This window comes from Zingiber officinale, chromosome 2B (assembly GCF_018446385.1).
Source record: "Zingiber officinale cultivar Zhangliang chromosome 2B, Zo_v1.1, whole genome shotgun sequence".
NCBI classification, from domain to species: domain Eukaryota; kingdom Viridiplantae; phylum Streptophyta; class Magnoliopsida; order Zingiberales; family Zingiberaceae; genus Zingiber; species Zingiber officinale.
Genome location: NC_055989.1, coordinates 107,669,248 through 107,685,014, shown reverse-complemented (window position 1 = coordinate 107,685,014; position 15,767 = coordinate 107,669,248). Strand labels below are relative to the sequence as shown.

At 35.3% G+C, this 15,767-nt stretch overlaps 1 long non-coding RNA gene across 1 annotated transcript; it reads left to right on the top strand.

Moving 5' to 3' along the window:
- Positions 1-14,213: 14,213 nt before the first annotated feature.
- On the top strand, positions 14,214-15,468 carry LOC122049401. The gene is made up of 3 exons (XR_006130949.1): positions 14,214-14,966; positions 15,043-15,126; positions 15,282-15,468. It is a non-coding gene; the product is annotated as an uncharacterized LOC122049401 (long non-coding RNA).
- The last annotated feature ends 299 nt before the right edge of the window (positions 15,469-15,767 follow it).

Sequence of the window (15,767 nt, the reverse complement as noted above, 5' to 3'; positions counted from 1 at the left end):
CTGAATAACTCATCATCTATCTAATTATTCCATAAGAGTCCTTTACCTTCTTTCTACTACATCATTCTGTTGGGGTGTACCAGATGCAGTTAGTTGGGATTGAAATCCAACTTCTGATAAGTGACTCGTAAAATCTCTCAAGAGGTACTTGCCACTACGATCTTCCATAGTGACTTTTTACTTTAACATTTCTCCGCATCAACCTTGTACTCTTTGAACTAATTAAAGTACTTAGTCTTGCGGTACATTAAGTAAATTTATTTGTATCTTGAATAGTTGTCTATTAAATAGACAAAATATTCACTACTACCTCTTGTCTGGATAGTCATAGGATCACACAAATCAGAATGAACCGTTTTCAACATATCTTTGACTCCATACCCCTTGGACTTAAAAGCTTCTTGGTTATTTTCCTTCCAAGTAAGACTCGTAGGTTGGAAAGATTTCCACTACCAATGAACCCAAAAGTTCATCAGCTACCAATGAATCCTACTCAAGTATAACCTAGCTTTAGATGCCAAAGATATAATTGGTTCATTTCCGAAGGTTGCTTTCTCTTAAAATTAGAAGATGTGTTACTAATTTCCATTTGTTGCATCGTGGGAGTTTAAATTGTCAACCATCATACCAGAATAGATAACTTTCCTATTTTTCTTGATAACAACTTTGTTATCAAAATAGACATAATATCTATAATAGTTTAGAAACTGAAATCAGGTTCTTTCTAAACTTGGTACGTAAAGACAATTACTTAAAATCCATATTTTATTCTTATCAAAGGATAAACATCTCCCCCTGCAATTACAGTAGTGCCCATGTGAACGGTGATTTACCTTTCATTTAGTTGTCGGGTTTCCTGGAACCCTGCAATGAATTGCAGACATGATTAATGGCATCTTGTATCTACACTCCAGGTTCTGGTAGATAACACCACTAGACATGTTTCAACTAATGAATTAAATACACCTAAATTGTTCTTAGTTCTAAGAAGACTTAATGTCCAAGTCCTATTTCCAATCATTACAATTGGGACTACTAAGTCTTTTTCTATAGTATGACTACTAGGGATTGACAAACATCCTAAGAATCACAAAAAACATTTGGTCAAGATCAACTCCTTAAAATCTCCATGAATTTTGTATATACAAAATCGAAGAGGAGATTTTATTCATTAATTTTATTATCTCGTCAACTTTACTTTATGATGAATAAAATTAATAGTTGATCTGTCTTTGATCAAATATTTGGTCAAAACTCTTTGAATTTAAAATAACATTGATTCCTCAAACAATATTATTTAAATTTACCAACACCTCAAACACCGTGAATTTTGCATGCCACGTTAGTGTGGACGTATACAAATTCAACATTTGTAAAAGGAGGGTTTTACCCATTAACTATCTTGTCAACGTATCTTTATGACAAATAAAATTATCTCAAACACCGTTAATTTTGTATGCCACGTTAGTGTGGACGTATACAAAATCAATCATTTGTAAGAGGGGTTTAACCCTTTAATTTTATTATCTTGTCAACCTAGTTTTATGACAAATTAATAGTTGGTTTCATTTGGTCACACAAATAATAGCAGTGACTCCGATGGGGAGGATACTATTAGATGTGTCTAAGTGTATACCATTACTTGACACTAAGTCCATTAATAAGATTATGCCCCTTCCGTTGGGGAAGATCACACGCTCTTAATTAACTTCCTATAGTCATCCAAAATGGAAGTCTGCTAGTGATCCACAAACAAGCTCATCCGTTATGGAGGAAGGCACTCGAGCCAACGCAAGCTTGTTTGCATCACTTACAAACCAGTAATGGAGACCATGGGATTTACTTAAAAATCCCTCTCCCACTTAGTTATTTATAAATGAGGAATTTTAACTATGCTAGCCTACTAAATATGTAAACCAACATGCACACACAGCACAATATAAAAGCAATAAATAGAAAATCTAATTTTCAACTATTATGGCTTTTATCTCTAGTTGTCCTCCGTGTGTTGTCATCCCAAGCTGCTGCCATATTTGGCCACCGCTACCGGGTCTAGCTGTCGCTGCGCCTCTGGTTCTCAGAAGGTTCCACGCTTTGCAAGATTAGATCCGCGACATAAATAGAATTTTACATTTTTGATCCTATATTCCATAAAAGGAATGTACATGTATCTAGATCAAAAATAAAATCCTAATAAAACTAAATACAGCTCCTGCTGTATTTTATAATACAATCATGCACACACAATAAAATGCCCTTTACATGTCCAAGGGTCCAATCACACACATAATAACTATAAGCCATAATAGTTGGATCCTGCATCCACAAAGTTTCTACTATTAACCTGCCTAAATTATGTATGACATGTGCATAATTAAACTAATACCAAATACACAGAGGCAAAACCCTAGCTCTGATACCAATTGTTGGTTGCTACTCGGAAAACCTATAGGTTCCACTGTACAAAAATTTTGTACAAAGGTCTGAACCTTTTCCTAGCTACCATGTGTTCTTTTAAATTAAATTTTGGATCGCCTGCGGAACTTAACACGTTTGATCCAAAACTTAATCTATTTGTTCTTTTAGGTTTTGACTTGGATCTCCTGCGGAACTTAACACGTTCGACCCAAGTCTCCTTAAGTTATTAATTCCATTAAATATTAATTTCCATAAAAGGTTCCCAGTACTGACGTGGCGAGGCACATGGCCTTCTTGGATATAGGAGCAACCACCACCGACTAGACAAAACCTTTAATAGAAAGCTAATATTTAATTTCCTAAAATAACTTTAGGTTAACCAAAGAGAACAATCAAATCACAAGGAAAAGAAAGAAACAAAAGAACACAACTTCGAAAACATATTCGAAACACTAGAACGTAAGCCTCTTGTATTTGGTATTATTTCCATAAATAACTAGCATGATGCGGAAATAGAAATTACTAGTTATACCTTGTAGAAAAACCTCTTGATCTTCTACCGTATTCCTCTTCTTATCCCGGACGTCGTGTGGGCGACGATCTTCCAAGACGAGAACCACCACGCACCTTCTTCTTCTCCAAGCAAGGTTCGGCCACAAGAAGAACCACCTCCAAGGAAGAAGAACTTGATCACCACCAATGCTCCAAAGGATCTTCAAGATTAGGCTTCCTCCTCTTTCTTCTTCTCCTTCCTAGGTCCGGCCACCAACAAGAGCTCCAAGAGATGTATGGTTCGGCCACCAAAAGAGAAGAAAGGAGAAAGGCTAGGGCCGGCCACAAGAAGAAGAAAAGAGGGAGAGAAAAATAAAATATTGTCTCTCTTCAAGGCACCTTAACCCCCTCTTTTATAATTCTTGGCCTTGACAATTAAGGAAACTTATTAAAAATAATATCAATAGCTTTCCTTAATATGAATTAATGAGGAATTAATAAAATAAAAACTCCCCATTAAATTCATATGGCCGGCCACAATTTAAAGAGGAGAAAAAATTTCCAATCAACAAAAATTTCCTTATTTGTTCTTGTAAATTTAATTTCTCTTCAAAATCCCTTCATGGTTGATAAAAAAGAAATTTCTATAATTTTAATTTTATCAACATGTGGATAATATTTAAAGAGAAAATAAAACATCTCTCCAATCTACAAATAAGGAAAGAGATCTAATCTTTTTCTTTAATCTTTTGTAGATCTATTACAAGAGAGATATTTTAATTTTAATTCTCTTTAAATTATATCTTCCACATAAAAATTAAAATTAAATTTCTTTTTTAATTTAGTTTGGCCGGCCCTACTAGCTTGGGTTCAAGCTAGGGCCGGCCACCCAATTTTATACCTAGGCCGGCCCTAGCTTGGCCGGCCCCTTATTGGGTAGATTTAGAAGGTGGGTATAGGTGGGTATAGAACTCTATAAATAAGAGGCTACGATAGGGACCGAGAGGAGGAATTGGTTTTGGTCTCCCGATAAAATTAAGCATCCCGTGTTCGCCCCGAACACACAACTTAATTTTATCAATGATAATTCATTCCACTAGAGAACTATCATTGAACTACCGCACCAATCCCAAATTACATTTTTGGGCTCCTTCTTATTATGAGTGTGTTAGTCTCCCTGTGTTTAAGATATCGAATGTCCACTAATTAAGTGAGTTACTGACAACTCATTTAATTAATATCTAAGTCTAAGAGTAGTACCACTCAACCTAATCGTCATGTCGGACTGAGTCCACCTACAGGGTTTAACATGACAATCCTTATGAGCTCCTCTTGGGGACATTATCAACCTAGTATTTCTAGGACACAGTTTCCTTCTAAAATCAGCAACACACACTATAAGTGATACCATTTCCCAACTTATCGGGTTTATTGATTCATCGAACTAAATCTCACCCATTGATAAATTAAAGAAATAAATATCAAATATATGTGCTTGTTATTATATTAGGATTAAGAGCACACACTTCCATAATAACTGAGGTCTTTGTTTCTTTATAAAGTCAGTATAAAAGAAACGACCTCTAATGGTCCTACTCAATACACTCTAAGTGTACTAGTGTAATTATATAGTTAAGATAAACTAATACATAATTACACTACGACCTTCCAATGGTTTGTTCCTTTCCATTTTAGTCGTGAGCTACTGTTTATAATTTATAAGGAAACCGATAACATGATCTTCTGTGTGTGACACCACACACCATGTTATCTACAATATAAATTAATTGAACAACTACATTTATCATAAATGTAGACATTTGACCAATGTGATTCTTATTTCTAGATAAATGTTTATACCAAAAGCTAGGCTTTTAGTATACACTCTAACAGTATCTGGGCATACCTCTGACAGTACAAACTTATAGCTTTCAGCAGTTAAGACAATATCCAGGTTTCTTTTTCAATCTATATAGTTTGGACCAGTAAGTCTATTCTCTTTCAGAGTAATGGCCAGTGGGTTGAAAGTCATCCTAAGAATCACAAAAATAAACTTTGGTCAAGACTCTAAATTTAGAATAATATTGATTCCTCAAATAATACTATTTTAAATTAACCAACACCTCAAATCACCGTGAATTTTGCATGCCACGATAGTGTGGACGTATACAAAATCAAACATTTGTAAGAGGAGATTTTACCCATTAATTTTATTCTTGTCAACCTAACTTTATGACAAATAAAATTAATAGTTAGTTTTCCTTCGATCACACAAATAATAGCAGTGACTCCGATGGGGAGGATACTATTAGACGTGCCTAAGTGTATACCATTACTTGACGCTTAGTCCATTAATAAGATTGTGCCCCTTCCGATGGGGAAGATCACACGCTCTTAATTAATTTCCTATAGTTATCCAAAATGAAAGTTTGATCTAGTGATCCGCAAACAAACTCATCTGATATGGAGGAAGACACTCAGAGCCAACGCGTAAGTTTGTTTGCAACACTTACAAACCAGTAATGGAGACCGTGTAATTTATTTTAAAAAATCTCTCTCCCACTTAGTTATTTAAGGTGAGGAATTTTAACCTATGCTAGCATACATCACATGCACACATACATCACAGTAAATAAAAGCAATAAATATGAAAATTAATTTTCCAACTATTATGGCATTTTCTGTCACTGTTCTCCGTATGCTCCAACCCTAGCTGCTGTCATCTTTAGCCACCGCCATCGGATCGAGTTGTCGCATCTATCTTGCTTCTTATTCCGCTGCGCCTCTGGTCCTCCAATAGCACCACGCCTAGCAAAGATACGATCCGCGACAAATATAGAATTTTACATATATCGATCCTATATTCCACAAAGGAATGTACATATACTCTAGATCGAACAAAAAAGTAAAATTCTAAAACTAATACAGATCCTACTGTATTTGATACATACAATCATGCACACACAAAATAATGCCCTTGACATATTCAAGGGTCCAATCACACAAAATATCTAAATGCCATAATAGTTGGAGCCTGCAACCACAAAGTTAGCACATCCTACTATTATCCTGCCTAAATTATGTATGACATGTGCATAATTAATTTGAAAACCTAAACACACAGAGGCAAACCCTAGCTCTGATACCAATTGTTGGTTAGTCCTAGGAAGATCGTACCGATTCCACTGTACAAAAATTTTTGTACAAGTGTTGAACCTTTCCTAAATAACCTATTGTGTTCTTTAGAAGTTAAATTAGGAATCGCAAATGGAACTTAACATTATTGATTCCAAATTTAATTTATCTGTTCTTAATGGTTTATATTTGGATCGCAAGTGGAACTTAACACTATTGATCCAAATCCACCTATGTTATAAATTCAATTAAATATTAATTTCCAAAATTGACTTCCAGGTTAAACATGGCGAGGCACTAGGTCTTCTTGGATATGGGAGTAACCACCACTTCCTAGACAAAGCCTTTTAAGGAAAGCTAATATTTAATTTCCTTATATAACTCTAGGTTTAACCAAAAGGAACAATCGAATCACAAATTCAAAAAACTAGAATCTATTGCCTCTTGTATTTGGAATTCATACAAAGAAAAATAACTAGCATGATGCGGAAGAAAATTACTAGTTATACCTTCTCTTTGTATGCTAATGACCTCGAGATCTTCTGTCGTATTCCTCACCTCGCCTTGGATGTCGTGTGGGCAACGATCCTCCAAGATGAACACCACCCAGAAGCCTTCTTCTCCTTCTCTATGTTTCGGCCACCACCATCACCAAGGAGCAAAAGAGAGCAAAGGGAAAAGAGAGGGAGAGAGTGTCGGCCACAAGAGGATCACCAATAAGAGAATAAGAATTGTTATCTCATGAGGCTTCCTCTCCCCTTCTTTTATATTACTTGCCCAAGGCAAATAAGGAAAGACTTTTTACAAAAATTAAAATCTTCCTCTTGTTTTTTCTTTTCCCCTTTTATTTTTCCTTTTCTTTCCTCTTGATTGATTCAATCACCAATCATTGATTGGTTTAATTGATTGAATCTTTTAAAGGATGATTGGCCGGCCCCTTGCTTGGGTACCAAGCAAGGGTGGCCGGCCATAATTAAAAGGAAAGAAATAATCCTTGTAAAAATTTTATAAGCAAAGAAAAAACTCTTATAAAATTTTATAAGCTCTCTTTTAATTTCCTAAAGTGAATGTTAAAAAATGAAAGTTTTAAAAATTAAAACCATGTTTTAAAATTTAAAACTTCTCTTCTAAAATTTCCTTTTTTAACATGGTTAGAAATTTTCAAATTTAAAACTTCTTTTCCTTTTTTTCTTAAAACTATGAGGATGGTTAAAAAAGGAAAGTTTTAAAACTTTTAAATTTTCTTCTAAACCATGTAGCCTAATTCAATAAGGAAAGTTTTATATTTTAAAAACTCTCTTTTAAAAATTGTAGTTTTCTACAAAGAGAAGATTTTAAAAATTCAAAACACCCCTCTTATTTGAATTTATTATGGTCGGCCCCTACTTGCTTGGGCACCAAGCATAGGGCCGGCCCCTTTGTTAAGGAGATTGGCCGGCCCCTTTGGCTTAGTCACCAAGCCATAGGCCGACCTCTTCTTGGACACTAAGAAGGGCTTTATATAGGTGGACTTAAGGTTTTAATGAGGCTGCGAGAGGGACCTAGAGGAGAAATTGGTTTTGACCTTCCGACGAGCTTGAGTATCCCGTGTTCGCCCCGAACACAAAACTTAAGTTTATCAATAATAACTCATTCCACTAGAGAGTTATTATTGCACTACCGCATAAATCCCAAATTGTATTATAGGCTTCTTCTTATCATGAGTGTGTTAGTCTCCCTGTATTTAAGATAACAAATGTCCACTAATTAAGTAAGGTACTGACAACTCACTTAATTAATATCTAGCTCCAAGAGTAGTACCACTCAACCTCATTGTCATGTCGGACTAAGTCCACCTGCAGGGTTTAACATGACAATCCTTATGAGCTCCTCTTGAGGACATTCTCAACCTAGATTAGTAGGACACAATTTCCTTCTATAATCAACAACACACACTATAAGTAATATCATTTCCCAACTTATCGGGCCTATTGATTTATCAAGCTAAATCTCACCCTTTGATAAGTTAAAGAAATAAATACTAAATATATGTGCTTGTTATTATATTAGGATTAAGAGCACACACTTCCATAATAACTAAGGTCTAGTTCTTTTATTAAGTCAGTATAAAAAAAACTTACCTAAAATGGTCCTACTCAATACACTTAGAGTGTACTAGTGTAATTTATTAGTCAAGATAAACTAATACATAATTACACTATGACTATTTCAATGGTTTGTTCCTTTCCATCTTAGTCGTGAGCAACTGTTTATAATTTATAAAGAACTGATAACATGATCTTCTGTGTGTGACACCACACACCATGTTATCTATAATATAAATTAATTGAACAACTACACTTAACAAATAAATGTAGACATTTGACCAATGTGATTCTTTTATTTCAAAAATAAATGTTTACAAAAGCTAGGCTTTTAGTATACACTCTAACACAATTAAATCAAACGTTCGAGTTCTAGGGTACCAAAGACTCACATTAAGAGTGCTCTTGATGTATCTCAAAATTCTTTTGACCGCTACTAAATGCGACTCTTTGGCACATGATTGGTATTTTGCACACATTCCTACCGCAAATAATATGTCCGGTCTACTAGCGGTTAAGTATAGCAAACTACCAATCATGCTCCTATATTACTTTGGATCTACTAATTTTTCTTCTTGATCACTATCTATCTTGGTATTAGTTCCCATAGGAGTAGATGTTCCTTTAGCATTTTCCAACCCAAATTTCTTGATAAGTTCTTTAGCGAATTTGGTTTGGTAAACATGGGTTCCTTCACTAGTTTGTTTGGCTTGTAATCCCAAAAAGAAACTCAATTCGCCAACTAGACTCATTTCAAACTCACTTTCCATGTGTTTGATAAAGTCATGAAGAAGTTCATTATTTGTTGAACCAAAAATGATGTCATCAACATAAACTTGTGCAACAAAAATATCTCCATCCTTAGACTTTAAAAATAGGGTTGGGTCAATTGTTCCTCTTCTAAAGTCTTTGGAGATTAAGAAGGTTGAGAGTCTTTCATACCAAGCCCGGGAAGCTTGTTTTAACCCATATAAGGCTTTCTTAAGTTTATAAACATGATTTGAATAATCTATGGCTTCAAATCTGGGTGGTTGTTCCACATACACTTCCTCCTTAATGAACTCATTTAGGAATGTCGATTTCACATCCATTTGATAAAGTTTAAAACTCATATAAGCGGCATATCCTAATAGGATCTAAATGGACTCTAATCGAGCAACCGGGGCATAAGTTTCATCATAGTCAAGTCCTTCAACTTGATTGAAACCCCTAGCTACTAACCTAGCCTTATTTCTAGTGACTTTTCCTTGATCATCCAATTTGTTTCTAAAAATCCATTTTGTTGTAATAATTGTACTATCATTTGGTCTTGGAACTAATTCTCATACATCACTTCTTTCAAATTGATTCAACTCTTCTTGCATTGCTAGTGTCCAATCCGTATCAATTAAGGCTTCATCAATTGATTTTGGTTCAAATTGTGATATTAGAGCAATTTGACTAGTATGATCTCTAAAGTAGGATCTAGTCCTTACCCCTTGGGCCACATCTCCAACTATTTGATTAATAGGATGATTTTGATGATGCCTTATGGTCCTCAAAGTTATGGAATCATCATCTTTGGGAGGATCATTATCTATATTGTTTCTTTCATCATCCAAGCCATCTCTTCCTCCCCCTTGATCAATACCCCCTAAATGTAGATTTTGTATTTCTTGAGTAACGTTTTGATTTTGTTCACTTATATTCTTGTCAATAGGGGATTTCCTAGGGTAAGTACTACTGGATTCATCAAACTCAACATTGGATGATTCTTCAACCGTTTGAACCCTTTTGTTGTATACTCTATATCCTCTACTAGTAGATGAGTATCCAATTAGAATTCCCTCATTGGACTTGGCCTCAAATTTTCCTAAGTCATCTTTAGTGTTAAGAATATAAACCTTACAACTAAAGACTTTAAAATAGTGAATTGTAGGGACTTTGTCATTCCATAGTTCAAAAGGTGTTTTTCCTAAAAACTTATGAATCAAGACACGATTTTGAATGTAACAAGCGGTATTAACCGCTTCGGCCCACAAATAGCTCGGTAAGGAATATACATTGAGCATGGTTCTAGCCGCCTCTTGTAAACCTCGATTCTTCCTCTCCACTACACCATTTTGTTGAGGTGTTCTTGGACAAAAGAATTCATGCTTATAGCCATTTTCTAGACAAAACTTAGAAAAGTTCAAATTCTCAAACTCTCCACCATGATCACTCCTAATTCTATTAATTTTGAGGTTATTTTCATTTTCTACTTTCTTGGTAAACCCTATAATTGTTTCTAAAGTTTCTCCCTTATGTTTCAAGAAACAAACCTAAGTATATCTAGAGTAATCATCTACTATCACCAAAACAATATTTGTTACCTATCAAAGAAGGTGTTCTATGACAATCAAAAAGATCCAAATACAATAATTCTAATGGTAATAAAGTGCTAGTTAAGGTTTTACCTTTGTGTGATGACCTTGATTGCTTACCCTCTTGGCATGCATCGCACAATTTATCCTTGATGTACTTGATATTTGGTAGTCCCTTTACTAGCTCCATCTTAGCTACCTTGGCTATGTTCCTCATATTGATATGTCCAAGTCTTCTATGCCATAGTCACCCTTCCTCTTCTTTTAATATCAAACACTTAATAGAGGGGTTAGAAGTATATGAAAGATCAACATAATAAAAATTTATTTTTCTAAAATATGCTGTATTGTGCACTTGATAGCAGTAATGATTTTAGTTAATGTAGTCTGCAAACCTTTTATGGATGATCCAATTTCTGGTTATGACGTTGTTATTCATTAATTGAGATATTAGGTTCAAGTCCTCACATGTGCAGGTTCTTATCAATTAAAAAGTCTCTAATTTGGGGTAATGTTGACTGAAGTGCCGAGTTCGAACCCTCTTATCAACTCTTTATCCATCGGATATGTGGTACTGAGGCTCCCTAAAAAATCCCTTCGGGGGGTTCAGGGGTATGGGGTCGCGAAACGGTGGGCCTAGTCACGTTAAAAAGTTTACCCAACCTTAATTTTAGTCCCCTCAGATGGGTCTAGTGGCTAGCGCATGAGATGTTACCATTATGAGGTCTAGGGTTCGAATCTCGGTAAAGCTGAGGTAAATGTCTCCCTTATATACTAGTCATTATTTCAAAGACTAGTAGTCGCCCGTGATTTATCTCCTCTCATGATTTATCTCCTCTCATGATTTACCTTCTCCGTATTATCTGTGAGATAAATTGATAAGGATACTGGGACAGACGGATTCATCATTTTACCATTAGGAAAACCACTCCCGAAGAACCCTCCGACATTGTCTGGCATGCAACACGGAGTCACGCACGGGTTTCACCTACACTCAAATGTTACAAATCAGTAAAACGCACGCTGCTCTTTTTCAAAAAGAAAATCAAAAGACGTTCCTTTAATAATTTTATGCTAAAAATATTCTTTATGCAATAGCTACTATAATATATAGGATAAGTAAGAAGTTTAGGATTTAAAATTTAGGATTATATTTACAATTTAAGATTTAGAGTCTTCAACACTTATATCAATATATTTTTTTATCAAAAAACTATTTAAATTTTATTAAAATTATTTTAAATTAATTAATAGAAGTTATTAACTCGTCGTCTTTCCATTGGATGACGTGATCGTACTGGCTATTGGAAGCTCATTAGAGCATCCATAATAGCATGAGATATTTCTCCCAAATATTTGTGATCCCACTTCTATATCACTCTTTAAATATTTTACTATTCAAATATCTCAACTTTCACAATAAAATATCTCACTATCCAAACATTATGAGTCCCACCAATCAAATATCTTACTCTCAAATATCATTAACTTCATAATCAAATATCCCACCAATCAAATATTTATGGGTCTCATGACCATTTTATTAACTTACATATAATTTTATATTTAAATAAAATTAATATATATTTGTAATATATTTCGTCTATCATTTATTCGTAAATATTTTTTAGACAATTATTCAATATAATTATTTTAATATTAATATTTTATTTAAATGAAAACAATACATCGGGCGAACACATTTAAAAAAAAACTATAACATAGTTCAAATATTTCACAAAATCAGAATTGAATAACTAAATATTTCATATATAATAAATTAGTTATTTACTCATCACGATGACATGTTTCTCAGATGTGTTCAACCAAATTATGACGAAGCTGATGATGCACTTGAGTATCACGTAACTCGGAATTTCTTTGAATGTATTCAACAAATTCACTGATTGAGCCATGATTCGCTACGATTGTATCTTGTTCTTTGCAATCCCAAATTGATATTGCATGACCTTCGCCCTCCATAATCATGTTGTGTAAAATAATGCACGTATACATGATTTCTTTGCATTTGTTCATAAACCAATGTCGCCCTGGACCTCTTATAATTGTCCAACGAGCTTGGAGTACCCGAAATGCCCGCTCGACATCTTTTCTTGCAACCTCTTGTCTTTCCTTAAATTTCACTCTTTTCGGATCCCAAGGGCAAGAAAAAATCTTGACGAAAGTGACCCATTTCGGATATATATATCATCTGTTAGGTAGTACCCTTTTGTATATTATGTACCGTTCACAATAAAATTAACTTCTGGTGCATTTTCTTTTAAGACGTCATTAAAAATAGGTGATTCATTAAGCACATTGATGTCATTGTAAGATCCAGCAACTCCAAAAAATGCATGTTATATCCACAAATCGACATATGCGACTATCTCAAACACAATTGTTGGATAACCATGATCACCTCATGTGCACTGTGCCCTCCACGCAATCGGATAATTTTTCCAGACCCAATGCATGCAATCAAGACTTCCTAACATCCCAGGGAAATCATGCTTTTATTCATGCATTTCAAGCAAACGAGTGATGTCAGTTGCATTGGGTTTTCTTAAGTACTCACCTCCGTATATTTGTATCACGCATTGGCAAAAGTTGGACAAGCATTCGAGGACAGTTGTTTCACCCATTCACAAGTACTCGTCAAATTGGTCGGCAGAACCTCCATAAGCCAGTTGACGGATAACCGCCATGCATTTTTGAAGCGGCGATAGACCTTTTCTTCTTGCTGCATCTTCCCTCCATTTAAAAAATCCACTAGGATGATTTTTCAAATCAGTGACTATTCACAAAAATAACTCTTTTCTCATTTAGAATCGTCTTCGAAATATATCATCGGTATACACTGGCTCAACACAGAAATAATCATTGACAAGTTAAGTGTATCCAGCTACACAATCTCTATTAATTATTCCTCTTCTTTGTATACTCCCATGATAATCTTGCACGAATTCAGCCACTCTAAATTGATTGCGCACTACCATCATGAATAACGCCTCACCGGGATCTGATATTGCAGGGCTCGTTGTGTCTTCGGGAATATTATGACGAACTTGAGAACTTTCTTCACTAGAATTTTCGTCGATATTTGGAGAGTTGAACAAATCCCTAAAATAATGACCAAAATTTTTATCAATTTCTCTCTAAATTTTTTGTAGGTAAAGGGTATGGAAATGATGAAAATAGATGAAAGAAAGGATGTATATATAGGGAGAAATTGAATGTTACCCAACGTTTAAGTTTTCGAACGTTAACGTTTGATTTATTTTTAATTTTCTAAATTTAATTAAATTTTAAAAAAATAAAAAATCTAAAAATAACGGCAGCCCACCAATTTTGGTGGGCCCATCATATTTAATTAAATTTAAAAAAAAATAAAAAAATTCAAAACAGTGACATCCCATCATATTGATAGGCCACAAGATTTGTGCCTAATGATTTTCAATCATTCTTCAAATATCCTTGAGGGATACTTGAGAAGAAAGATATTTAAAGAAATATCTGTTATTAAGGGAAGCGTTCCTCGCGGATCTAGTGTACGATGGAGTCATGATGGAAGTTTGACCTTTTGACTTACCGTCATCATGATTGGAGGTAAATCCGTGGGCCAACTTTACAGTCCAAGTTGTCAATGGGTTGGGCCCGGTCTGATCTTGGCCAGAACAGGCGTGGGCCCAGATCGGTTACGTTAGTTACGGCCCACCACGATATGTAACGGCTCGAAGTCGTTCGACGCTAATGATGACGAACGGAGGGCCCCTAGAGGGATCCAAACCCTAGTGAGGTTGATTAACCGGCAGGGAGGTGCGCCGGCGCGGTTTTCTTTTACGGAAGACGGCAAGGGCTCGTCGTCCGCCGCCTCCGGTGACTCATCGACCGCCGGAGAAGCACGGGAAGCCTTGGTGGAGATTCTGCGGCAGCGCGGAGGTTCCTAGAAGGACTCAGCTTATATCGCCTCTAATTCGCGGAGAACTGGACGACCACAGTCTACGGGGTTCTCCGAACGGGGAGATAGATGAAGAGGGCGTCGATCTGAATACTTCTAGTTTTAGCAAGAAGGTGCAATTTTTCATCTGCTTTGCTCATTGCTAGATATCTGTCTAAGGAGAAGCTTCCTGATCTAATCGATAAGGTTAGGGTTCCTAAGTCTGATAAATTAACGATGAGGACTTCAGACTACAATCGAGCTTCACAGAAGAGGGATGCCAAACCATTTTGGAAAGGTCTGCTCCAACGAGAGTACATGGATGTTGAAAAACTTTTTGTGGTGCCCTCAGTTCCTTCAAAATATGCTTCATAGGAAAGATCTCCATTGCCGTTGATTTATTACATGGTTTGTCTGTTCCAGCAATTCCCTGTGAAATGTTCATTGTTTGTCTGCTATTGACTAAAAGCCGGGCCTGCAAATCGAAATGTGACCCTACTGCACTGGCTGCCGGAGCAAAGATGGAAATTTTCACATGTATCCTGCGCTTGCAAGGTTATAAAACTGTGACCCTGCTGTATTTTGTACTTGTATATTGACGATGAAGTTTTTTTTTACCATTTGTGCGCAGAATAATCAAGAAAAAAAAGGGAGAGAATGGAATCGATGATCCAGTTATTGTCCATCTATCACTTTGACTGAGGTTATACCACAGGTTAGTGAGCATCCCTTCTTCAAGTTCAGAATCTTGGACGGGTGAAAGAACAGTAATCTAATATTTTTCCAGTTCAGAATTATTTTTTTTTTAAAATAGTAAGTCATATGAATTCTCTTAACTATTAAGCTTTGGTGTGTGTTGATGATTGATAGTTTTCTAAGAGGAACGAAGTGGTCTCGAATACTTCACCATTTTGAACCACATGAAGAACGCTGCTTGACCAGATGAAAATGGCTAATAATCATCAGTTTCAATGCAGAATTTGTTGATATATTTAATAAGATTCCCAGACAAGTTGGTGATGTTACACATGATATCATGAGATCCAGTTATGATTAATTATGCATGTTTATTGAGTGTCAAAAACATTTTAATTTATGCAGTAGTACTTGTTCTATTTATAATGAGCAAAAATTAAAAAGATATTCCTTTTTATTAGAATCCTAAAAGGGAGTCCTGTTTTTATTTATTATCGAAAAGCCTCTTATTCCGCATCAGGATATTCCTATTTTTGAAGTTATCCTTATTTTTAGCATCTTTATAAATTATATTAGAGCAGACATAGTTCATCTGTTACAACATAAATATTTCAATTATGTTACTGATAGGGTGATATAGGGAGACTCATTTGGTACAGG